This window comes from Panthera pardus, unplaced genomic scaffold (assembly GCF_024362965.1).
Source record: "Panthera pardus isolate Hobbes unplaced genomic scaffold, ASM2436296v1 HiC_scaffold_2, whole genome shotgun sequence".
NCBI lineage: Eukaryota > Metazoa > Chordata > Mammalia > Carnivora > Felidae > Panthera > Panthera pardus.
In genome coordinates, this window is record NW_026526765.1 from 55,374,838 (window position 1) to 55,400,079 (window position 25,242).

At 33.7% G+C, this 25,242-nt stretch overlaps 1 non-coding gene across 1 annotated transcript; it reads left to right on the forward strand.

Annotated features, from left to right (window-relative positions):
- The first annotated feature begins 13,141 nt into the window (after nt 1-13,141).
- On the forward strand, nt 13,142-13,273 carry LOC128778462 (small nucleolar RNA SNORA72). Its single transcript, XR_008424048.1, has one exon. It is a non-coding gene; the product is annotated as a small nucleolar RNA SNORA72 (small nucleolar RNA).
- The last annotated feature ends 11,969 nt before the right edge of the window (nt 13,274-25,242 follow it).

Consider the following 25,242-nt stretch of genomic DNA (forward strand, 5'->3'; position numbering starts at 1 on the left):
ACTCATATAGTCCTGTAGAAATTTGGGATTGTTGGAGACTTGTGTGGCTTCAATTTTTTTGTGCATTAAATTAATAATTTTGAAAGCACTTCCTTAATGCCTAATGTTATAGGGGAAATGATGGCCCCCAAATATATCATAACTTTGGAACCTGAAAATGTTACTGTACATGTTATGTGAGATTTTACAGATCTAATTAAGGGAGGATCTTGATGAGAGAGATTATCCTGGATTATCCAGGTTGGTCCTGTGTAATCAAAAGTGTCCATGTAAAGTGAAGAGAAGAGAGTCAGTCAGAGGAGTTGTGATGATGGAAGCAGAAGTTGGAGCCAGGTAGAGCCATTAGTCAGGGAATGCGGCAGTTTCTGGATGCTGGAAAAGGCAAAGAAATGGATTCTTCTCTAGAACATCCTGGATTAGCAACAGTTCTGGCAACACTTGAATTTTAGCAAAGTGAGATACATTTTAGACTTCTGACTTTAAAGTAGTAATGTAACAAATTTGTGTTGTTTTAAGCCAATAAACGTGTGTTAATTTGTTACATTAACAATAAGAAACCAATTCACTTAAATATAGGAAAAATTAAGCTGTTACTTTTTTTTTTACCTTTTTTAAAAAAATGTTTTATTTATTTTTTGGGAGAGCATGCACACAAACGGGGGAGGTCAGGGAGAGAAGGGGACAGAGGATCTGAAGCAGGCTCTATGATGACAGGCTGACAGCAGGGAGCCCACTGTGAGGCTGGAAGTCTCTAACAGCAAGATCATGACCTAAGATGAAGTGATGCTCAACCGACTGAGCCACCCAAGCATCCCTTTTCTACTTTTAATAATACATAAAGCTGTGGGGCACCTGGGTGGATCAGTCAGTTAAGCGTCGGACTTAGGAACAGGTCATGACCTGTAGTTCACAAGTTCAAGTCCCACGTCGAGGCTCTGTGCTGACAGCTCAGAGCCTGAAGTCTGCTTCAGATTCTGTGTCTCCCCCTCTTTCTGCCTTTCTCTCTCTCTCTCTGTCTCTCAAAAATAAATAAAAAAGTTAAAAAAATAAATCTCTTAATAATACATCAAGCTGCTAAATGTTTCTGCACTCTGAGACATAGAGAAGAGGATGCAATGAAAGAAATGACACTTTGGTTACTCCTTGAAGAATAAGTAGAACTAGATGGGTGACCAGTTCTTTTTGATTTGTCCAGGACTTTCCTAATTTAAGTACTGAAAGTCCCACATCCTGGAAACTCTTCAGCTGCAGGCAAATTGTGATTATTGGTCATCTACAATAGCCTGAAATTCTAGGTTAGTCAGCCTATGTCCTCATGAATAAAACAATGATGAAACCAGCCCACTTGCTGGTTGCACTACATAGAGAAGTTGAATTTTACAAATGGCTTGTATGGTAAAGCATGCAGGAAAAAAATTACCAAGAGTCAAAATTGCTTTTGAAAATTCCTTAGGATGAATTTGTGTTGTAGATGGGCATATTTTCTCTCAGCAAGTCTGACACAATTTTTGTCCCAGAGATGCGACAGATTGTTCTTTCTCTCGTTAAGCCCCAGAAGGAATCGACTTGTGTTTAGGGACCATGTAATATGAAAATCACAGTAAAACTGGTTTATTGAGTAATCTCAACTCACTGGGGGTGTAAACACAAAGAGTGTGTTTTTCTACAATCACTTCTTTCAACTGTGGTCTATCAAAATGGTTTTATTCACATCTCTGGTAAGTAATTTTCAATCACTGATTGAAGTCCACTTCAATCATTATAAAAGCTTTCTTTCATCTTGATTATCATCTTCTCCCCATGTAGACTTGAGCTGGGGGCCTACCTACTGCAGGTGTTAGAAGGTAGGGAGAGAGCGAGGCATTTTTTGTCTCTGAAACTTGATCCCTCTTTCTCCTATAGCAATGTGCTGGTAAGATGAGGAAGGAGAGGAAAATACATCCACTTAATTGACTGCTATGTGGTCAATTTTCTCTTGGCAATTCCTACTTCTTTAGCTAAGGTGGACTGGCCTCTAATTTGCTTTTTTAGGACATAGGTATGAATTCATCTGAGGGCCACAATGGATCTCTCCATTTTGCTTCCTTCTACTCATTAGGAGTGATCTCCACAGCCTTCATCCCTCCAGGGCTCTTTGGTCCAGTAGGTAGTCAACTTGGGTGATTTTTAATGAATTTTCTCCCTGAAGTATGCCTAATGCTGCACTTTTTGACATGTGATTGTGAGATGAACTTTTATCCCACAAGAAAAAAAGTAATTCTTCATACTTAAAATGAAACATCTGAGCACAGAGAAATAATGTGTAGGTAGTCGTCTAGATCACTACTCTTCTTCTCCATCAAAATGATAGAAACATATATTCAGAAGATCACTTAGTATGCATGAATGTATACATGTATGCTACAAAATTATGCAAACCAGATTCAATTATGTGAGAATTTTCTATTTCATTCCAAGATTCATAGAGGTTCCAGATAATCATTTTGTTTCTGTAAGATTCAAGGTGAAGTAAGATTAAACATGAATTCAGAAGTCCACACTTGCATTCCTCTAAAATCCATCACATTCTTGTGCTAACCATAGTGTCTACGTTATACACTGGAGCTGTAGGTCAGTATACTAAAGTGAGTCTATTAAATTGAGTCCAGGTTAAGCATGAATTTGAAAAGATAGATTTAGATTTCCTGAGATATCACTTTTTAATAATGATAAATATTTCTAGTTTAATTAATCACCTCACTAATTTATTCCAGCCTAATCCTGTATTTCTTAGTGATATTAAGGATGAGTATCTCAGAAGGATTTAAATAGACTCCATTGGGAATCACACTTAACACACGAAATGATTTCAAACTCATCTTTTCTCCGTACTCCAAGTGTCTTAATTTGCTTTTCAGAAATCAATATATTCAGAAATGACTAGAAAGTAATCATCAGCAAATTAACTAATAATATGAAAACAGTTTATTTCATGTCACCTAAAAATATCACATTATTTATACCTAAGTGTAGTTCATTGTTTCTGTAAATAGTTTGGAATGGTATTTTCAAGTAATGTTATTAAGATTATTCTAAGTATGCTTGGGGCGCCTGGGTGGCTCAGTCGGTTGTGTCCGACTTCGGCCCAGGTCATGATCTCGCGGTCCGTGAGTTCGAGCCCCGCCTCGGGCTCTGTGCTGACAGCTCAGAGCCTGGAGCCTGCTTTGGATTCTGTGTCTCCCTCTCTCTCTGACCCTCCCCCTGTTCATGCTCTGTCTCTCTCTGTCTCAAAACTAAATAAACGTTAAAAAAATTTAAAAAAAGATTATTCTAAGTATGCTAATAGCTACGCTATAATAGAGGGGTTCTGCAGTCACAAATGCTTATGGAATACTGAGGATGATACATTCCTCTTAAAATTCTTGGCACATGTTAACGTAATAAAAGCTTTGATAAGTCCTATAATATAGAAATATCTAATTTATTTAACTGAACATTTCTCAAGCATATTTAATCTTGGAAATTTGGGGGGAAACATTAAAATATTTCAGAACACTAATGTTCACTAATGTCAATTTTCGAAATGCTATTTGAAAGGCTTCTTCACAACTTGAGCAGATTTTTAAAATAAATGCTAGCAGTTTTTAGTATATGAATATAAGATCAGAAATTTATAAAAATGAAGCTTATATAAAACAATCTTTACACAATAAAACAATTTATATTTTACGCTTAATATGTCCCATGTTTTATTGTCTGTACACAGTGATAAACCTAACTGTAGATGAAACTGTATGATGTTACTTTTAGAAGTCTTTTTATAGAACAAGGAACAAGTAATAAAGGAGTGAATTAAAACACAGCAAGTGGGGATGGAGAAGAGAATATAGATTTGAAAGTACGTAGCAGGTAACTCAATAGGCCTTGGTGACTGAACTGAATGTAGGGACAAAGACAAATTGCTTATGACGGGATATTTATTGGTGGCACAAATGCAAACATGCATACAAGAGGGGGCAAGATGTAGCAGGGAGGTGGGGAGTTCTGTTTTTGACTCTTTGGTAATGAGTTAGCTCTGTAACAATCAAAAACAGATGTGTGATAGTTATTAAATATATGTAAGAAGTTCAAGGGAAAGGTTGGGACTAAAGCTAATAAGTAAGGCATTATCAGCATAAAGGACATAGTTGAACCTATGGAATCATACAGGATCATTCAGGAAGAGAATCTTTAGTCAGAAGCATAATGTGGAATACAAAATCATGAGTACAAATTTTTTAAAAGTCACGTTGTACAGGAAAGGGAAGTGAAGAGGATCCAGGGAAGAGATAAAAGAGATAGGGGTCTGTATTAGGAAATCCATAACAATTCAACATCATAGTAAAGTAACCAAGCAGCTAGAGAATTTCAGGGAAAAGGGAGTGATTGGCAATTCCAAAATTTAGCAAGTAACCCCAATCAGAGGAATAGTAAACAGTTGCTACTAAACTTGACATTTGGGAGCTCATTAGAGCATTTAGTGAAAATACTTGAAAAATCTTTTGGTAGCAGAAGTCAGATTTCAAGAAAACAGGAGAAAGCAGTGAGGAATAGAAGTGGTTAAAAAGATTCTTTCAAGAGTTTTAAATGGCTTGGGCAGGAAAAAGATTTTGTATCAACTGGAGGTAGTGAAGTGTGGAAGGGGAGTGGAGAATGTGAGCTCTGAAGTTTGTTTATAGACAAAAGGGAGGAAGCATTGGAAGAAGGCACAGAATAATAAATCCTAGGGAAAACAGGAGGGAATTGGATTAAAAATACAAATTGGATAAATAGGACTGAGTATAGAAAGGAACTCTTAGAGGTTTAGAGAAAAAGTGGTAGCTTACAATACTTTTGGGTCAATTTCCTTGATGTTATAGGAGGCGGATTTTGTGATGCGACTGAGGAGTTGACTATCAAAACTCATAATGAAGATTTGTGAATGTTTTTGAGATGAATGGAAAGGAATGTCTCATTTGGTGAATTCTGGGGTGATTTACTTGTTCTTCACCTGGAGACAGTGCAGTATATCCTCTACTATCTTCTTTTGTCCTTGCCGTTTCCTAAATTAGTGATATATTTAGATATTCTGTCTTAATATGTTGTTGGAGTTTTTCTCCTCCTTTACTTTTTTTCTTCTTCCTTTTTCCTCTCTTATGTTGCTGCAATTCCACATACAGTTGACCCTTGAACAACACAGGGGTTAGGGGTACTGACCCCCGACTCAGTCAAAATTCTGCATAGAACTTTTAACTCCCCCAAAACTTAACCACTAATAGCCTACTATTGACCTGAAGCCTTACCAGTAACAGTCAGTTAGCACATATTATGTGTGTCCTATGTATTTTATGCTATATTTTTAAAACTATATAGTAAGCTAGAGAAAATAAAATGTTATTAAGAAAATTGTAAGGAAGAGAAAATACATTTTACAGTACTGTGTTGTAAAAGATTTACATATGAGTGGAGCCATACAATTCAAACCTGTGTTGTTCAAGGGCTGTGTATCCTACTAGACTAGGATAAGCATTATTATACATGTATAAAGATAGGTATGTATACATAGGAACATTTGGAAAAAATAAAATCATGACAAAGTGCCCTTTCTAGAGGAAGTGTTTTTTTTTATTATAAACAGTCATGTAATCAATATTTTTAAACATCTTAATAAAAGAAGTAAACTTTTCTATATTGCTATAATATTAAAATCTTTATTTTCTGTCACATTTTACTATTTGCCAGAGGAAACTTTTTTAATGTGTCTCCTGATGAATATAATATCTCATGCCTTAGATACAGTCTTTCCTCTTTTTCATTTCTGTCTTGCTTTCTTTTTTTAATGTTTAGGAGAGTTTAGAACATATTACATACATAGTTTATTCTTTATTAGCTTGCTCCTCTTTTCTCCATACAAGATACTTAAATCCTTGAAGGCCAGGTCCTATTGAAAAAAGATTAGCTAAATATTTATCACCTTGGTGACTTTAGAAAATGTTAGGTGCTTAGTCCTTCTCTCTTTCCCCTCCATTGTGTATTCCTATAGAGGACTAAATATGGCACCTATCACATAGAGGTTTTCATATACTCCATTTGAATTGAATTGATAAAGTTGCATTTCCCTGGAGTGAACTACAACTGCTGCTGGCTTGCTTCTTAAAATTATTAACTATTAATCCTTACTGTTTATATCTCTCTTTAATTTTATATATAATTTATAGTGAACTCTACTTTTTTTTTCGAAACTGCGAAACCTCTTTGGCTACCTTTTGGGTATTCTCTCTTTGAGAATTTTTGTTGGGAGGAGAATCAACCTCCCATGAAACGGACTAAAATGTTACATACTCACTTTTGTGGTTCTTTTGCAGCTAGGAAGCAGGCTTCAGAATGAATTTTGGCCAATTTTACACCTGGTAAAGATTTTGCATTGCAATAGTCAAGCAGAGGATTTATTCAAGCTGTGAGAATAGCAGTAAGACCAGCATATCATATCCAGTTTCTGGACTGGCCTTATTTTTGGTTCTAGCAGCCATGCCTGGCACCCAGTACTTTTGGAAACTTGCTGGAGTTCACACTTCTATTGCTTGGGATGTCCTCATTGGGTCGATATGGATCATATATGAATTGTACATGGATTGTATTTGCTGTGTAACCACTTTGTTCCTACTCATGCTTTCTGGCCTAATTCTTGAATTTTCCTGTCAATTTAATGAGCCACGCAGTTTTGTTTTGTTTTGTTTTGTTTTTTTTAGCCTTAGTTAAGAGTTGGTTTTTTGTTACTCACTGTAAAATACATTGATTAATATGTCAGAGAACAACATCATTTTTTTAATTTATTTTATATTTTGTTTAATATCACCTGCTTCTTGTGACAGTTTGACATAGATTTGGGATATGACATGCCTTATTTGGTTCATAGCTAAAGAATTTGTTTAATATTACTTTTAGGTAGTAGGAAAATTGTGTCCTTATATGTATTATATTATAAAAGCTTGACATGGTTTTAAGCACAGATTATATCAAAGATTTGTATTTCAAAATTCAGTTATTTTTGTACATTTTTAATCTCAACAGGTCACTAATAAAAAGCTAGGAGATTTTTAACACAATTTTGTTGAATTAATTAGGACAAATTATACTTCATTTAAACTGCCCTAATTAATTTTTGCTTGTGCTATAGTGTTAAAATACTTTGTGGGCATTTGGTGTGCACTCTTTGCAAAATGAGGAAATATAACCTTATCACCAGTTAACATATCAAGTGTCTAACTAAATTTAGCCGAGACTTGTCCTATTATCCAAGTTCCCACTTATCCAAGTTGACTCCCATTAGCCACTATGCCATAATGGCTTGTGGGAAGACTGAACAGAAAATTGAATTAATGCAAGCCATTTCTCAATCATTTCTCATTCTCATAAAATAATTAAAGCTGATGTAAGAGGGCTCATTAAAACGGAAAACATTAGGCTCATTAAAAAGCCATTAAACCATCTCACTTCTCTGATTTATTTTATTGTAACCTTATTCGGCCATTGTTTAAAAGTCACTGCACCCAATATTTCTTTTCTCATCATTGAGGAAATGTTATTCAAAATGCACATCCTGGCTATGTGGCCATTTGATCTTAATATCATCTCAGAGTACTTTTGCTTAACATTTAACTCTCTGAGACCAGTATATGACTACTGCAAATTAGAAATCATGTAACAATACCGGATTGGATTGGATTTACACTTCAATATTTATTTCAGCTATTCTTAAATTCATGAAAGCTCATAGTCTTTTAACCTTATGTTGTTTAAACTTGAAGCTGCATTACTACTCATACAGCCAAAATGAATGTCCATTGGTCATTATATGATAATGTTTTCTTTATTTTTTTTAAGCAGCATGTTTCTCTTGCCAAACCAATGAAAGATCTAATCTGGGAAAATGCATCTCTATGAAAGGTTTCAGTCCTACAGGTTGTATTTTAAGTATGATAAAATTAGATGCTAACTGGTTTTCTTTTTTTCTCATAACATTATTTCCCTAATATGCCAGTGCAAGTATAGATCTAAATAAAACTGACTTGGTTTAAAAAATAGTGCAGTAAATATAAGAATTAATATAGAAGATATCATATAGGAGATAAATACATTCTAATATATTCTTGTATTAGGAAAACTAACCCTAGCAAAGCAGTAGACAAGCCCTGAAACCCAGTGGCTTAATCTTAATGTCACAGTCGAATGCTGCTTTTGGCAACCTTTCTCCATCTTTTAATTGTGCCTTTTGGAATGTGGTGGACATGATGATGCGTCACAGAAGGACTCATTGCATCTAAGGACTGATTAAAGCAGGTATGTGAAGGCATGACTGCTTCAATGTAATATTTGACGTTAAATAGGCCCCTTTCCTTTCCTTTCCTTTCCTTTCCTTTCCTTTCCTTTCCTTTCCTTTCCTTTCCTTTCCTTTCCTTTCCTTCCCTTCCCTTCCCTTCCCTTCCTTTCCTTTCCCTTCCCTTCCCTTCCCTTCCCTTCCCTTCCCTTCCCTTCCCTTCCCTTCCCTTCGCAAATTTTTCTAGCTCCCGGAGAGAGCAAGACAGGTGCCAGGATCTCAGCTTAAATTTGATCCTCTGCCCAATCCTGTTTCTTTCCTCTCCTTTCCACAGGTATTATTGATCCCAAAGGCACTATTTACTACATACAGTGTATACTAAACTGTATCTTGGAAAATCCAGATTCCAGAAAATCCAATCTTCATTGTGGACAACATAGTCTCCAGTGTTGTTGAGACAGATATAAAAGAGAGAGAGATGGGAAGGATGTCAAATTCCACAGTATCAAAGTAGCATATCATTTCTATTCATTTCCATGGGCCAGAACTAATCATATGGCACCAAGTGAACTATAAGCAGATTGTAGATATGTTAGAACTCTTGTTTGACTCCTTTCTGTACAATATACTAACAGCCATTATGACACAGTGAAAATATTATTAGTCATTGTAGTTATTACAGGACCATCTTTATGTCCAATCCTTTTGGATTTTTATATGAAATATTATGCCTATTTCTTTATGATAATTTAAATTCTTCTTTATACTTAAAGAAAAAAATATATATTTACAATCCTTCGCAGCATTTTTGCCCTATGTATGAAGAAAGATTAAAAGCAGGGAATTGACTTATTGTTGTTGTTGTTATTATTATTATTATTAGTTGTAGTAGTGTATTGGGTCACAGTCTGATTTGGATGAAATTAATACTATTTAGAATCCTAGTTTGATAGGATAGTTTTTCCCACCCACCCAATCAGTGAACCAGATTATGTGTTTGTAGCACAGTAAAATAATAACTATCATCCTAATGATCATACTGACAAAAGAAATTACAATGATAATTAGAAGTTATGGAGAACTAGTTGTATGATAAGCTACAATTATAAAAGTGGATAGCATTATTGTCCCTATCTAGTAAGAAACAAGAAGAGGCCTTGAGAAAGTAGAAAACTTCCTTAATATCAGCAAGCCGTAAGGATTGCTGGAGTTGCATTTCACATCCATCTGGCTCCAATACCTGTGTCATAACTATTGTACTAGACTCCTTGGGAGAGTCACGCCTTACATGTTTTTGTCCAGCCTTCCTCCTTCGCTTTAAAGTCATCATGAAACTAAATGCCACTGAACACTTTCCATTCTCTGTATTTAAACTCAAAACAATTGACTGAGCCTAGAAAATACCTTAGAAAAGTGTCTCTAAAACAACATGCCATTTTTCTTTCTCAAATGCTTTTGAATCTGTGTTTGTTTCTTATGATTTTATGTTTATGTTCTTGAGTAAATTGGGAAAATGGTCATATGACATGGGTGTGACTATTATAAATGAAGTAACACTAATACTAATATTTCCACTTACTAATATTTATACTGATTTAATGAGTAACTCTTACTGAAGTTTAAATTTATAGTATAAATACTTTAATCTTAGATCCAAATGAATTAAACATGTTTAATTTGATTGAAGAAGGAAGAAGTTGCAGTTGGAAGAAACCCAAATGCAAAAATGTTGAATATTATTTGGAAAAGCCCTGAAACATAACAAGCTGATCAAACCCAAGGATGTTGCAGGTTAACTGAGCTCAGAATAGATGCATACAAATCAGGCATCTATTAGATTTTAAAGGAGAGATATTTGGAACAAAGATGTGAAGATACACCATTTTTTTTTCCTGGTCAGTGTACTGTCTTTGTATAAATGTACATGGAAATCCTAAATATAGTCAGACACTAAATTGCTAAATGTGTTACAGCACAGGAAAAATCAAATAGATGAATTTTATTGTTTCTCACCTGAATAACATAGCTTCATGAATCCAACTCTACCTGTTACCACCATAGGAATACTAGTTCTTATTCAGATCATCCTCTTTCTGGAACTAGACTGGAAACACTGTTGAAACTAGGTACTCTGTGCTCCATTTCTAGGCTTCCATTGCTTTCCAAACACAGATTTCTACAAATGCAAACAGTCACACACATATGCAAACACACACGCTCACTGGCATTCACACTACTAGCCTCTATTCGGATGCATTTATAACTTCAAATTAAGTAATCTGACCTTGTTTTGGAAAGCATTTCTTCCCTTCAAGGTTTCAGTACATAATTCTTCTGTTGTGATTATATTAGTGTCACATGCACCTAATACTTATAAGCATTGAAGATAATTCTTCTTTTCAGTATTAGAACAAGGATTCAAACCCACCCTCTTCGATTACCAAAAGTAATCATTTAACAATGTTACTGTATTGAGTTCCCATTCATCTTAAAGCCTTAAAAAGGCAAGTGTATTTTCTTATGTTGAAATTCATGGAAGTACACCATATTTTGACCTTTTTTTTTCTCATTAAGATTTTTTCCTTTTGAATAGTTTTAGACTGATAATAACTTATGAAGATAATACAAAATTCTCATTCTCTGCAGCCATTGTCTCCTACAATTGACTTCTTATATTAATGATATAGTTGACTTTTTATATTAATTTGGTACATTTGTTACAATTAATGGGTCAATACTGATACATTATTATTTACTGAAGTTTTTTTACATTTCCTTAATTTTGTCTTATTTTTATTCAAGATCCCTTTCAGGATACCACATTACCTTTAGTCATCATATTTTCGTAGACTCCTCTTGGCTATGACAATTTCTCAGACTTTCCTTGTTTTTGATCAAGTTGATGGTTTTGAGGAGTACTGCACAGGTATTTACTCACATTTTCATGGTTAAATTGGGGTTATGAATTTTTGGTAGGATGATCACAAAGGTAAAGTGCCATTTTCATTATGTTACATTAAGAATGCATATTACTAACATAATTTATCACTATTGACATTAGCCTTATATAGCTTGCACATATGGTTTTATTGGGTTTCTCTACTATAAAATTAGTCTTTTCTTCCCTTTCTATGCTATCTACTCCTTAGAAAGAAGTTACTATGAAAAGCCAACATTAAGATTTGAAGAAATATATTCTGACTCCTTAGAGTATCAAGTATCAATTGTTTGGAATGAGGTGCTTATATATTTTCTCTCATTTATTTTGTAATTATTTTTGTATCAGTATTAACCTGTGGATATTTATATCATACTTTGGGTTATAAGCCAAAACTATTTTATTTATTTTGTTTGCACAAACATTTTCATCTTGACCATCAAGAACTCTTTCATTTGGCTCTTGTGTTCTATGACATACCCCCATCATTGTGACCTTTCCTTCCTTTCATTATAAGATACTGTAAATTTTCTGCTATATTAGCCCCTGACTATAATTGGCCATTTTTTAAAGATCCCTCGTTCCTTTTGTCAAACAATGAAAGCAAGACTTGGACAGTAGGTGTACTTATTGCTACTGGAGTGTCATTACATAACAAGCTTATCTATATTAAGCTAAACATGAATTGATATGGATGTCTCCAACTCTCATCTGTTACCACATGAATCTTGCTGTCTTTGTCCCCTTGCTTATTTGTAAATTCCCATTCCTATAATAAGAAACCTGACTCATACCATCTGCTATCGACTTACCTTATTGTTCCTTTCCAGTGTGCATACATAGGAGTATCAGAATTATAGACCTATACCATTACTAGAAACAACATTATCAATTAGACTACAGGACTTATGTCCTTTTTCTTTTCTTCCCCCCCCCCCACTGTGTTTTATAGGATTTCCTTACTTCCAAGTTACTTAGGTCAACGTCTTTTTCGCCACGTCCTCCAGTGATGTTGTCCGTACAATTTTAATAGAGTTAAATTCTTTTGTTACAGTCTGCATTACCTCCTGGGAACCCTTGATATCCTAAACAGTTTTTTAAATGTTGTATATATTAAGGATCAACCTTTGTGCTGCTGTAAAGTTCAATACGTTTTGATTAATATATAGTCATACATCCACCATCTTGGTCTCATACACAACAGTTTCACTACCTTAAAAAAATTCCCTGTGCTTCACCGTTCAGCATTCTTCTCTTGTCCCATGCTGTGTCAGCCATTGATCATTACAGTGTCTGTGTAGTCTTGTCTTTCCCATAATGTCATACATATGATTGGAATCATACAGTTTGTAGCCTTTTCCAACTGGTTTCTTTCAGTTAGGAATAAGCATTTAAAGTTGATCCATGTCATTTCTGGCTTGATAGCTCACTCTGACAATCTCTGTTTTTAATTAACATATGTGAACCATTCATATTTAAAGTGATTCTTGATGTATTTGGATTTAATATCTACCTTTTTGTAACTGTTTTCTTTTTATCATAATTGTCTTTTGTTTCCTGCTTCCCCTTTTATCCTTTCTCAGGTTTTAACTGAGCGTTTTATATGATTCCATTTTATCTCCTGTATTTGCATATCAGTTAGGTTTCTTTAAAAAAATAGTTATTTCCCTTGAAATAACCCAAATCCCCCTTCAACTAACACTATATTGCTTCCCATGTAGTGCAAGTAACATACAAAAGAGCATGTTCAGTTTCTCTTTTCCATCCCTTTTAACCTTGCTGTAATTCATTTCACTCATCCCTATACTATAATCATTAAATATATTATTAGTATTATTACTTTCAACAAACAGTTTTCTTTTTGGATCAATTAAGAATAGGAAAATTTACTGCAAATATTCTTGTTGTTCTGATTTTGTAATAATCCAGGTGGGCTAAATATTCACTGTATTAAGACTATGCATATGTCTCCAGAAATAATTCTTTCCCTAGGTCTGGTTTTGTTAATGCTTGTGATAAATCAAGTCTGATTTATATGTTGCATCTTATGTGGGAAACATCTGTGACTTTAGGTATCTGATCATCCTTAAGAAATGACAGCACAGCTAGTGTAATAACTTTTGAAGATAACCATTGCCAATTTAATGATTACCAGTTGCCATTAAATGAATTGTAAACTATTGTTTTATTTTTTCGAAAAAAAGTAGAGTGTACTACTTTTAGTTGCATTCAGTAATGATTATTGATTGTTGAGCACTTGCAAGTTATGCTTCTGTACTTCTTACCTTGATAAAATAATTGGAAATGTAAGAAAAAAAAAGAAGAAGAATATAGGAATTAAAAATATTTTTCCTTCAATTATTTTTTCTTTAGTCCTATTCCATTTTTCATGTAAATCCAAGTTTTAGACTTATATGAAATTCCTTCATCCTCAGAACTTTGTTAAACATTTCATATAGGGTAGTTGTGTTGTCAGTGAATTTTATTTTTTTATTTTTGTTTGAGAAAGCCTTGTATCTCCTTCAGTTTTCAAAGATTATAGAATTCTAGGTTTTCGGTTATTTTCTTTCAATACTTACATATTTCACTCTACTCTCTTTTTGCTGCATGGTTTATGACAAGAAGTCTGTGTACATCTTGTTACTTTCCTCTGTAGTTAAATTGTTTTCGTTTTTAGCTTCTTATCAGATTTCATTTTTATCTTTGTTTCTCTGCAGTTTGAATGTGATATGCCCAGGTATAGAATTTTTAGTCATTATCTTGTTTGGTTCTTTGAGCTTCCCGGATCTGTGGTTTGCTATTTGTTAATAATTTTGGAAACATTTTAGTGAACATTTCTACAAATATGTCTTCTTCATCTCCTCTCACTTCTTCTGCTATCTAATTGCCTGTATCTTATAGCTTTTGAAATTGTCTTGTGTGTTCCTTTCTTTTTAAGCTGTTATTATTCTTGTTGTTTTTTCTTTTTGCATATTAGTTGGAATGTTTCTATTGACCTATATTAAATCTCATTTATTCTTTCCTCTGGCATGTCCAATTGTACCAATGAGCCCATCAAAAGCATTCTTGATTTATGTTGTAGTGCTTTTTATTTCTACACTAACTTTTTATACTTAGAGTTTTCATATCTCTACTTATATCACACATCTCTTTTCATATGTTCTCTACTTTTCCCATTAGAGCCCTTAATATAGTAATCATAATTATTTTAAACTACTTTTCTGAGAGTTTCAACATGCATGTCATATCTGAGTCTGGTTCTGAAGTGTACTTTGTATTTTCACACAATGTTTTTGTTGTTGGTTTTGTTTTGTTTTGTTTTGTTTTATTGTCTTTTAGCATAACTCATTATTTTTTGTTGAAAGCCTAACATAATGTATCAGATAATAAGGACTAAAATACATAGGTCTTTTGTGTGAGATTTTAGGTTACTCTGACTAGGAGTTGGGTGGTGTTTAGTGCTTGCTGTAGTTGTAGGTAATGGATGCTTCAAGTTCCTGTATTATATTTGAATTTTGTTTCTCTGGGTTGTCTTTGGGCTTCCCTAAGAACTCATCCTTAGAGTCAGTGCCTTGCAGATCTCTCCGCTGTAATCCACTGTTATTGATTTGGAGCTCTTTTGTTGTGTTGATAAAGAGTGGAGTAAGGGATGCATTTTATAATCTTATGACTAAATCTCAGTCTGTTAATGATCCTACATGCCTTGCCTATGTTTGATCTTCACAAGTGTTTCTTAGGGTGTTTGTTTTGTTGTTTTTGTTATTTTTTTTTTTTTTTTTTTTTTTTTTTTTTTTTTTTTGCTGTTGTTTTGTTTTTCCCCCTGCTTAGTTGAAGGTACAGTAAAGCCTGTATTTGGGGAAATTCCCTTCCCCCACTTCAGACAACAATCAGTAAAATGTTTTCCAGTAAGGATTAAACCTTGTTATATAGAATTCTGTGAGTATATTTCCAAATGGTTACTTATCTTTTCCATCTGCTGGAGCCCCAAAATCTTTTTTTTCTTGACTCTTTGCTATGAGGATCATTGGGATTATTTGAGGTAAACCCATGAATTTGTGGGGATTTCTTTAAATTGTGGCCCCTTGAACTTTCTCACTCTTAGGTTATTTGATATTCAGCCTGCAGCAGTTTGTCAAAATAACCATTTAAGTTTTGTGCTCTAGCAGATCTGCTCCATGTAGGATCTTGACTATGACACCCTAGATTCACCTGCCATTCTAGGTTTTAGGGTGATCATTTGCTTGGTGCTCTCTGTTCTCTAATGGATTCATGAAAAGTCATCATGCTCTGTCTCTTAAAAAGGAGTAAACATTTAAAAAAATCAGCAACAGAGAGTGGAAGAAACTAGTAAATACAATATTTTATAACTTAATATTATCATGGGTATGACATCCCATCACCTTTACTGCATTCCATTGGTTAGAAGCAAGTCACAGTTTCTACCCACACTCAAGGGGAGGGTTTTATGCAAAGCATGAACAAAAGGATGCAGAAATCATTGAGAGTCACTGTAATGTTTGTCCACTACAGAATGTGCCATAACCCTGGTAATATTTAGCAGATGTGAAGTCCAGAAATTGCTATTGCACTTGGAGAAAAGTCAAAATTGTGTAGAAAAATATTATCTATAGGTATATAATTTTATTTTCTTGAATTAGTTACAACTCTTAGATAACTTGATGACATTATTGAATATTAAATGAAAGGAAATTGGCTTATATTCACTTGCTAACAAACACATGTAGGTAATTATTACATAAGAAAAACAGCTTTTAGAAAATGAAAATATGTTAAACTTTTATTGTTCATAGCCTTCACATATTAGACATTACATATACCAAAAATCATAAATTAAGTTGAATAAATTTGTAAAGTAAACATATATGTATATTGGTTAACAAAACCATATTATTGTGGAAAATTATACCAATAATATCTTAGTAACAAAAATTTAAATACCCAGGGTACCTGAGCAGCTCAGTTGGTTGAGTGTCTGATTTTGACTCAGGTCATGATCTCACGGTTCATGGATTCAAGCCCCGTGTTGGGCTCTGTTGTTGACAGCTCAGAGCCTGGATCCTGCTTCGGATTCTGTGTCTCCCTCGCTCTTTGCCCCTCCCCCACTTGCAATGTCTCTCTGTCTCTGAAATGAGAATAAACATTAAATTTTTTTTATTTAAATACCCAAGATAATATCATGAATCAATGTATAATTTAATACTACTCAGGATGTCCATAACAGCTTCAGTGATCATTCAAAACTCTTGAACAGTTGTGTATGACTCCACAGAAAGATACTTCCAGAATCTCATAAGCAGAATATGGTACAAAGAATCCCAGAATAGGAAATCAGAAACAGATCCTGCTGTGAATTGATTCGGATTTCCGGCATATCAGTCAAGTCTTCATTTTGAAAAGGAGTTGGATGGAGGCTATGATTTAACTGAACTGTAAAATCTATTTCTGCTTCTACATTCTGTTTCCAAACCTAAACAAGTACAGATTAGGCTCTTGTAGAATGTTCAGAGAATGACACGAATGATCAGGACTTGGTTGTAAGGGATGAAAAATACCTTCTCAGGCATGTTCAAAAAGCTCATGTAAGTTTGGGCAAGAGAAGGGAATTAAAGGAATGGGATGACACTTTAAATAGGACAAAATACATTGGAGAAAAAGATCAGTATGCTTTTATGGGGAAAAAAAACTCTATAATTTTATTTAATTCTCTGTGTATTTATATGTTGAACTCTTATTAAAATCAGAAGTAGATAAAGATACTCAGAAAAGAGATCAATGTATATATTTGACTCAAAAATAGAATTCTTTTCTGTCATTTCTACCTATTTATTAATTGCATTTTCTTTTATTGTTTTTCTTGAGGTATAATTGACAAGAAACATTATAGTGGTTTCTGGTATACAACAACATGATTCAGTATTTGTATATGCTGGGAAATGATCACCATAGTAAGTTTGGTTTCCTCCTGTAACTATGTAAAGTTACATAATATACAATGCAATACAATATTAATGACTATCATCACCATATTATAAATTACATCCCCATGATTTACTTATTTTATAACTGGAAGTTTATACCTCTTGAGCCCTTCATGTATTCTATGTCCCCCCAACCTCTTTCTGGCAACCACCAATCTGTTCTCTACATCTGTGAATTTTGTTTTGTTTGTTCATTTGCTTTGGTTTTAGATTCCTCATATGAGTGAAATCATATATATTTGTCTTAATTTCACTTAACATATTACCCTCATGATTCATCATGTTGAAACAAACGTCAAAATTTTATTTTATTTTATTTTTTTATGGCTGAATAGTATACTATTGTATGTATACCACATCTTCTTTATCGATTCATCCATCAGTGGATACTTGGCTTTTTCTATATCTTGGCCACTGTGAGTAATGCTGCAGTGAACTTAGGGGTGAAATTATCTTTTCAAAATTTTATTTATTTTTGAGACAGAGAGAGACAGAATGTGAGTGGGGGAAGGGCAGAGAGAGGGGGAGACACAGAATCTGAAGCAGGCTCCAGGCTCTGAGCCATCAGCACAGAGCCTGATGTGGGGCTCAAACCCACAAGCTGTGAGACCATGACCTGAGCTGAAGTTGGATGCTCAACCAACTGAGCCACCCAGGCGCCCCTGAAATTATCTTTTCAAAATAGCATTTTTGTTTTTTCATATAAATGCCCAAAAGTGGAACTGTTGGATCACAGGGATCTGTATTTTTAGTTTCCTGAGGAACCTAGATACTGTTTCTCATAGTAGCTGTACCAGTTTACATTCCCAACAACAGTGCGTGGGCATTCTCTTTTCTCACATCCTTAGCAACACTTGTTATTTCTTGTCTTTCTGACAATAGCCGTTCTGACAAATGTGAGGTAATATATCATCGTAGTTCGCATTTCCCTGATGATTAATGATATTGAACATCTTTTCATGTCCCTCTTGGCCATTTGTATGTCAGATCCTCTGCCTATTTTTAATTGTATTGGTTGGTTTGTTGCTGTTATGTCATTGGGTTATATGAGTTTTTTAAATATATGTTGAATATTTATATTAATATTTAAAATGTCTATGTCTTTCTGTTTTGGGTTTGGTAGTTTGTATGTTCTGTGTCTTTTGATAGTATAATTTAGTCCAGTACATTTAAAGTAGTTACAAATAGGTAAATACTGCCGTTTTGTTAATTGTTTTCTGCCAGTTTTGTAGTTCTTTCCTGTTCCTTCTCCTCTTGCTATTTTTTCTTACAGTTTGATATCTTTTTTTGGATGTTATGTTTATATACCATTCTCATTATCTTTTGTGTTTCTACTTTAGAGTTTTGCCCTGTGGTAATCATCATAACCATGGTTATATAACCATGGTTATGATGAGATATATATATCTCAGTCTTAAAATATATATATAGATATAGATATAACATATTTCTCAGTCTATTTTAAGTTGATAACATGTTAAGATTGAACACATTTTGAAACTCTACAATTTTACTCACCCTCTCCCACCTTTTTATGTTTTTGATGTCACATTTTACATCTTTTTGTTTTGTGTTTCCCTTAACTGTTATCATATTTATTTTTATTACTTTTGTCTTTTAACCTTAATGCTAGCTCAATAGGTAATTAGTTCTTTACCTTACTATATATTTACCATTTTGAGGGAGATTTCTATTCTCATGGTTTTCGTTACTAATTAGGTCTTTCTTTTCTAGCTTAAAGAAGTCTTACAACATATTTTTTGTAAGGCCAATTTAGTGGTAGTGCTTTTATTTAGTTTTTGCATTTTTGGAAAACTCTTTATTTTTCTTTTAATTCTGAATGATAACCTTGCTAACTAGAGTATTTTTGGCTGCAAACTTTTGCTTTTAGCACTTTGAATATATCCTGCCATTTCTTTTTGGCCTGCAAAATTTCTGCTGAAAAATTTGCTGTTAGTCTTATGGAGTTTCTCTTGTACATAAGAAGTTGTGTTTCTTTTATTGCTTGTAGTAGTCTCCCTTTATTTTTAACTCCTGAAATTTCAATTATGGTGTATCTTAGTGTAGTTGTGTTGTCAACCTGAAGCCCACTCCTTAGGTTGAAGCTCCAGAATACTTAGGTAATAAGGCTTTTTTTCATAGAAGGATTTGAATTTGTTTCATTCAGTTGTCAATACAGTTCCTTGGATTTGGTAGCCTGTCAAAAACTGTCTCTTTGATTGTTTCAATCATACCAGGCCTAGAAAAACAAGACCTCCTTGCCACCAGAGCCATTTTTTTTTCAAGGGAAAGTCCCTATGTGGACTGTGCATATCAATCAGCTTGGGTAGGGACATGGGGGAATGCTGGCCCTGGGCATGTCCACCCTCCTGCTTTGGTGGGGTGGGGCTTTTGGGGCATGCCAACCTAGGGCATGCCTATCCATTGGGTTGGACAGGGCAGGTCTAAACAGAAGCATCTGCCTATGGAGTTTATCAGTATGGGACCACAGAAGAGCACAGGGGTGGTGTATACCAGTCTATCAGGTTTAGCAAGGCAGGCCACAGGAGAGTGATGACATGGGGAAAATGTTGCTATCAGGGTAGAGGGAAAGGACAAAAACTGCACCTAAAAACACTGGTGCCTATAAGGAAGGACAGTGCAAAATGATGCTCGCCAGCACCTTCATCCCTGGAGAGAGTTCCAACAGGCCTCTTCCCCTTTGGCAGACACTTTAAGATTAGCCAGTGAGTCCCCTTCACATATGGCCTCCATGCTTTAAAATCTGCTGCTTTTGTTCTGGGTCCTAATGTGAGTGAATCTGTGTGTGAGACATTGACTGAATGATTGATTGACTGATTGTGAGACCTTTAAATGTGTAGTCTCAGTTTCATATAGCCCTCTGGGTCTCCTGGACATAATCCCTGTGGATTTTCAAAACCCGGTGTTTTAGGGGCTCCTCTTGCCTAATATGGGGATCAAATTCCTCACTCAAGGACATACTCTGTTTTTGTGAGATCATTTCCACTTTTGGATCACCATGTTATGGGTGGATTTTTCACCAAACCACATCTCTGATTCTCCTACCCATTTCATTGTAGTCTTTTTATTCTGTGTTGTGGAGGAGCTGCTCAGCTAGTTTAAGGTCTTTTTCAGAGAGAATTGTTCATACGTAGCTGTATACCTGGTATATTCATGGGATGAGGTGAGTTCGAAGTCTTCCTATGCTGTCCTTTTAATCACCTTCTCCTCTAGTACTTTTTAAGAAAGAATTCCTCCTTCTGTTTATTATCATTGGTAAATGATTATTTCATTTGTAAAAGTGCAGTTCAGAAAGCAAAACAAGTTTGTTTGCTCCAAAGCCTGATTTGTTTTTCTAAAATGGTGATTGATAATTATTTAGAGAGAATCATGGAGATCTATAGTACAGATACAAGCAAAGCTTTACTAATGTGGACTCATTCGCAGTCAATATTAGAGAATGTTAAATATAGAATGAGCATAATCTTTGTCTCCATAGTAGCTTGGTTTAAAATCTTGGTTTTAAATACTGTCACCAACAGTACAAACTCATGGACAAGTTCTCTCTCATACTGTATTCTCATTTTTTAATTGGATGTTATTGTTTCAACATAAGAGACTAGTTGTGAGAACTAAGTAAGATAACCTAAGTAAATAAACTACCTACTATGATTTTGTTACTCAAGAATGAATATCAAATGACCGATATTATTTTAATGGCAATAATCATGATTATGAAACCTTTCTTTCTATAGTTGAAAATTGTATTAATCCACACATTAAACTAGTTCCACCTCTATCTGTTTCACCAGAGTGGAGAAACTCACATAATTCTCCCCGTGGAATATGAAATACGGTTTTAAAAAAAGAATTCAAGGTCATAGAAGAATTTCTGTTTTTCTTATATGTGCATCATTGGTGATACAGCTTAAATAATATTCTGTTAGAATATTTTAAAACTATGGAGCTGAGAGATTATTTAATCTGTCCTCACCATTCAAAAGATGAAAAAGAATGAGGAAATTTATCATTCATTTAAAAAAAATATTGAGTACTTGAGGCACCTGGGTGACTCAGTCCATTAAGTGTCCAATTCTTGATTTCAGCTCAGGTGATAATCTTATGGTTTGTGAGTTTTAGTCCCACAGTTTTAGGCTGCCATTGAAGAGCCTTTATGGGATTCCTTCTCTCTCTCTCTCTGACCCTCCCCCACTCTCTCTCTCTGAAAATAAAATAAAAAAAAAAGTATATTGAGTACTCAATGAAATGCTAGGGATACATTGGTTATAAATGAATAACTGAATGAATGAATAAATAAATAAATAAATAATGAATGAATGAATACTAAATAAATGGATACACAAATGACTCTACCTTGATTCTAAAATAGTTTACGCTTGAGTGTAATAGATAAGATTAATCATATCTTTCTACATATACATACTCCAAGGAGATTGTGATATTTTTCATGGTTTTAGAGTTCAAGGACTAAAATCCACTGTAAGGCAATGCTCAGAAATAATTTATTGCATAGTGTATATATTCTCAATTTTGTTTTTTTTCCTAAAAGTTTTCACACTTTTTCCCATTAAACGATTTCGTATTTTGCAGCTAAATATATTATGCTAATCAAATGATGCCAGTAACATTTATCATATTTACTTGATTCTCACTCATGATGAATTGTGTAATCTCAATCTTTCAATTTAATTATTGGTGCATTTTCAATTGAATGTTGTAGTATTCCACATGATATTTTTTGCAACTTTAGTGTTCAGTAAAGTTTCATGAACATATAAATTTGTTTAATATATGGTGTATATTATTTGTTTACCAGATACATAAAAACTAATGACTCTTACACTAACATAAATCAAAAAGTTCAATAGTACATTAACTCCTACACTTTCCAATTCAAGTTAATAGGTTAAATAATATGGTATTCTTAATATATTCTAAAAAAACACAACTCTCTAGATTAAGAACATATGTTACCATAATAACACCAATTCTTATTTATTCAGCAGTGTGTTTTTATGTATACAGCCCTGGTTTAGCATTTTACATTGATTAGCTCATCTAATCTCTACTTCAGCATCTGAAGTATATACTATTATTAATTTCATTTTAGTTATAGAGAAAATATATAGAGAGAAAATATAGAGAAGCAGAGAGAGTGTAAATAACTTGGTCCAGATCACATCTCTAATCAGAATGCTACATAAAAGATATGATAGGCGACAATAAACGTACAGACAGTACAAGTTACAGGCATTCAGAAGGAGAGACCATGGGAGAGGGAAGACGAAGAACATTTTCGCTTGAGTCATGGCATGAAAAGCCCAGAATTCAGATAAGGATGTATTTGTGCCGCTGAGCTGTGATTAAAATAACATGTTTATAGACTATTATTTGAGTAAAACCATAAGGAGAAAATCAAGATGAAATCTATGATCAATAGAGTAATGGTGGGAAACATTGTTGGAATGATAGGTTGGTTCAATTTCAAAGGATTTTAAAAGTCACGGAAGTAAAACATGGAAAGAACTTGTTTTTCCTTACCGTGTGTAAGGGATATTTGCATTTCTCCCGTATCTTATTTTGTAAAGGAACTTCTCCTGTGTTGGATACTGTTTGAAAGTAGAAAATCATCTCCTGGGTTGACAGCCTGTACTTGGGACTAGAAGAGTATGTCCAGTACTTTCTCATGCCAATAGGAAGAATCACATTACCTTTTGTATTGATTTATAATGGTGCTCTCAGTGCTGCTATCTCCCATCCATATGGGGACTAAAAATGAAATAATGATACATGTAAATGCTCCATAAAAAACTATAAAGTAAATCAGAACTCTTATTTATCATAAGTTACTAGGGACAGTTTTATAGATTTCATCTGTTTACCATCAAGATAATAAGCAAGCATACTTTTCACCCAATCCCATGTCAAGAACTTATAAACTCTATTACAAAGGGAAAGACTAAAATAATGGAGAGATGAGACAAATAATTTGAATTGACATTGTTAGTTTTGTGGTGCATTCATTCTAAATTCTTCTGGCTTTATTGAAAAAACCAACTAAACAAACAAAACCAAAACAAACAAAACACACAACAGCAACAACAAAATATTTACTGGTTTTCATTGATTTTGAATCATTTAGTCAAACCCATTTAAACTCATGTGTTGCTTTAGCTGGATAAACTTAGTGTTAAGAGTGTCTCATCAAAAATAAATTCTGAACAAATCTTTAATCATCTTATCATTTTCTGTGTTTTCATAGCGCTTTACATTTTAAGTCATTCCTTATCTTTTTACTGCAGGGCAGTACAAACTGACACACTTCTTCAGATGAAAGCAGGTATCCTATTCTATATGGTGGTCTAAGCCACAGCATTTGTATTGTAATCTATCACCTTCGTAATATTTCTGAGGTTTCTATTTTCTCTCTTCTTTTGTTATGCAGTGTATTTTTAATGCACTTCCTTGATTTCCTGTGCTTAATATAACTGGAAATTTACTTTGAATGTTTCATATAAATGTGAGACATAAAAGCATAGTTATGAAAACTTTGCAGGATGTAAAGTGGTACTTAAATACTTAATAATAATTAATCCTTCTGTATCTCAAAGAAATAAAACAGGACCTCAAGCACATACTTCCAAGTGAATTATCTTCTCTGTCTAAAGCTTTCTAAATAGATGGTGCCTTTGAATTCCTGTTAGGCTGGAGAGAAATAAAACCATCATATGAAATATCAATGTAGAAATCATAGTATAAATAACATCCAAGCAACAACAGTAAGAAAGCAACAACATCACTAAAGCATCATTAGGTTGAATAGAATTGTGAAATACCTGTTTATTATTTAAATATATACAAAGAACGTTTTACTTATGAAAGTTTCTTGTATTTTACTTGACATACTTTCTTTAGAAAGTGAAAGCTATTATCCAGAGGATTTAGAAGACATTTAGTATATCAAAACAGTAATTAGAATATATATAACATAAGGAAATATGAGGAAAAGCTGAAGTAATAAATGGTTTTTCTAACCTCTGAGGGTTGGTACCTGAAATTGGAGCAATATGGGGCACTTTCAGGACCTCTAGAAAGTTAATGGAAGACATGGGGGGAAAAAAAGATGGTCATAAGACACAGCACAGCTACACTAATTAAAAACAAAGGATAATTATATATGACTTTTTGTACCTTAACATAAAATTTGATTTACACCGTGGAATCTGTTTGATTGCTCTGTAATAAATTGTCAATATAGCAAAAATGCTAAGTCAACAATGTAGTCATGTATTCAATGTATAAATATGATAAACTTCTCAGGGGAGAAAAACTTAGTAATTTCTTTAGTAAAATAAAATTATAGAGTATCTCTTTTCTACCGTAGCTCCTTTCATTGAAAGGGAAAAAAAATGAGTATTTCTTGTCTTTTAAGAAAATTCAATGTTTTGTTGAGGAACATTTCATAAAAATACCATGCATAGTCACTGAAAATCTATAAATTCAGCCTACTGTTGTTTTCATTTATATTACAGAAGAGGTACTTTGTGGTGGATCAGTAATTTGAATAAGAGATGTATAAAATAAATACAAGGAATTAAGACTTAGTGGATGATTTTAGTTAGTTGGTAACAGATTTAAATAGTAAAAAGAAAATAAAATGATATTCTTTTTGCACACTAGCTAACATTCACATAAATATTATGCAAACATTTTATTTCTTTAAAAATACATTTTAATAGACATTTTAATAGATGGATGCAAATGCTTCATTTGATGCTTTTAGAAAAAGAGGATAAGTTTTTAGACCCAGCAAAATAAACTGAGTATATTAAAATACTCCTTCTGTCTCTGACTTGTATTGAAGTGATAAAGGAGAGATTTAGGGTCATAAAAGGAGTAGTAATAAAGCTGAGGTCCTAATTTACTTCCCGGTTTTATTTCAACTTAGTTCTTCATCGCTATAAGGCACA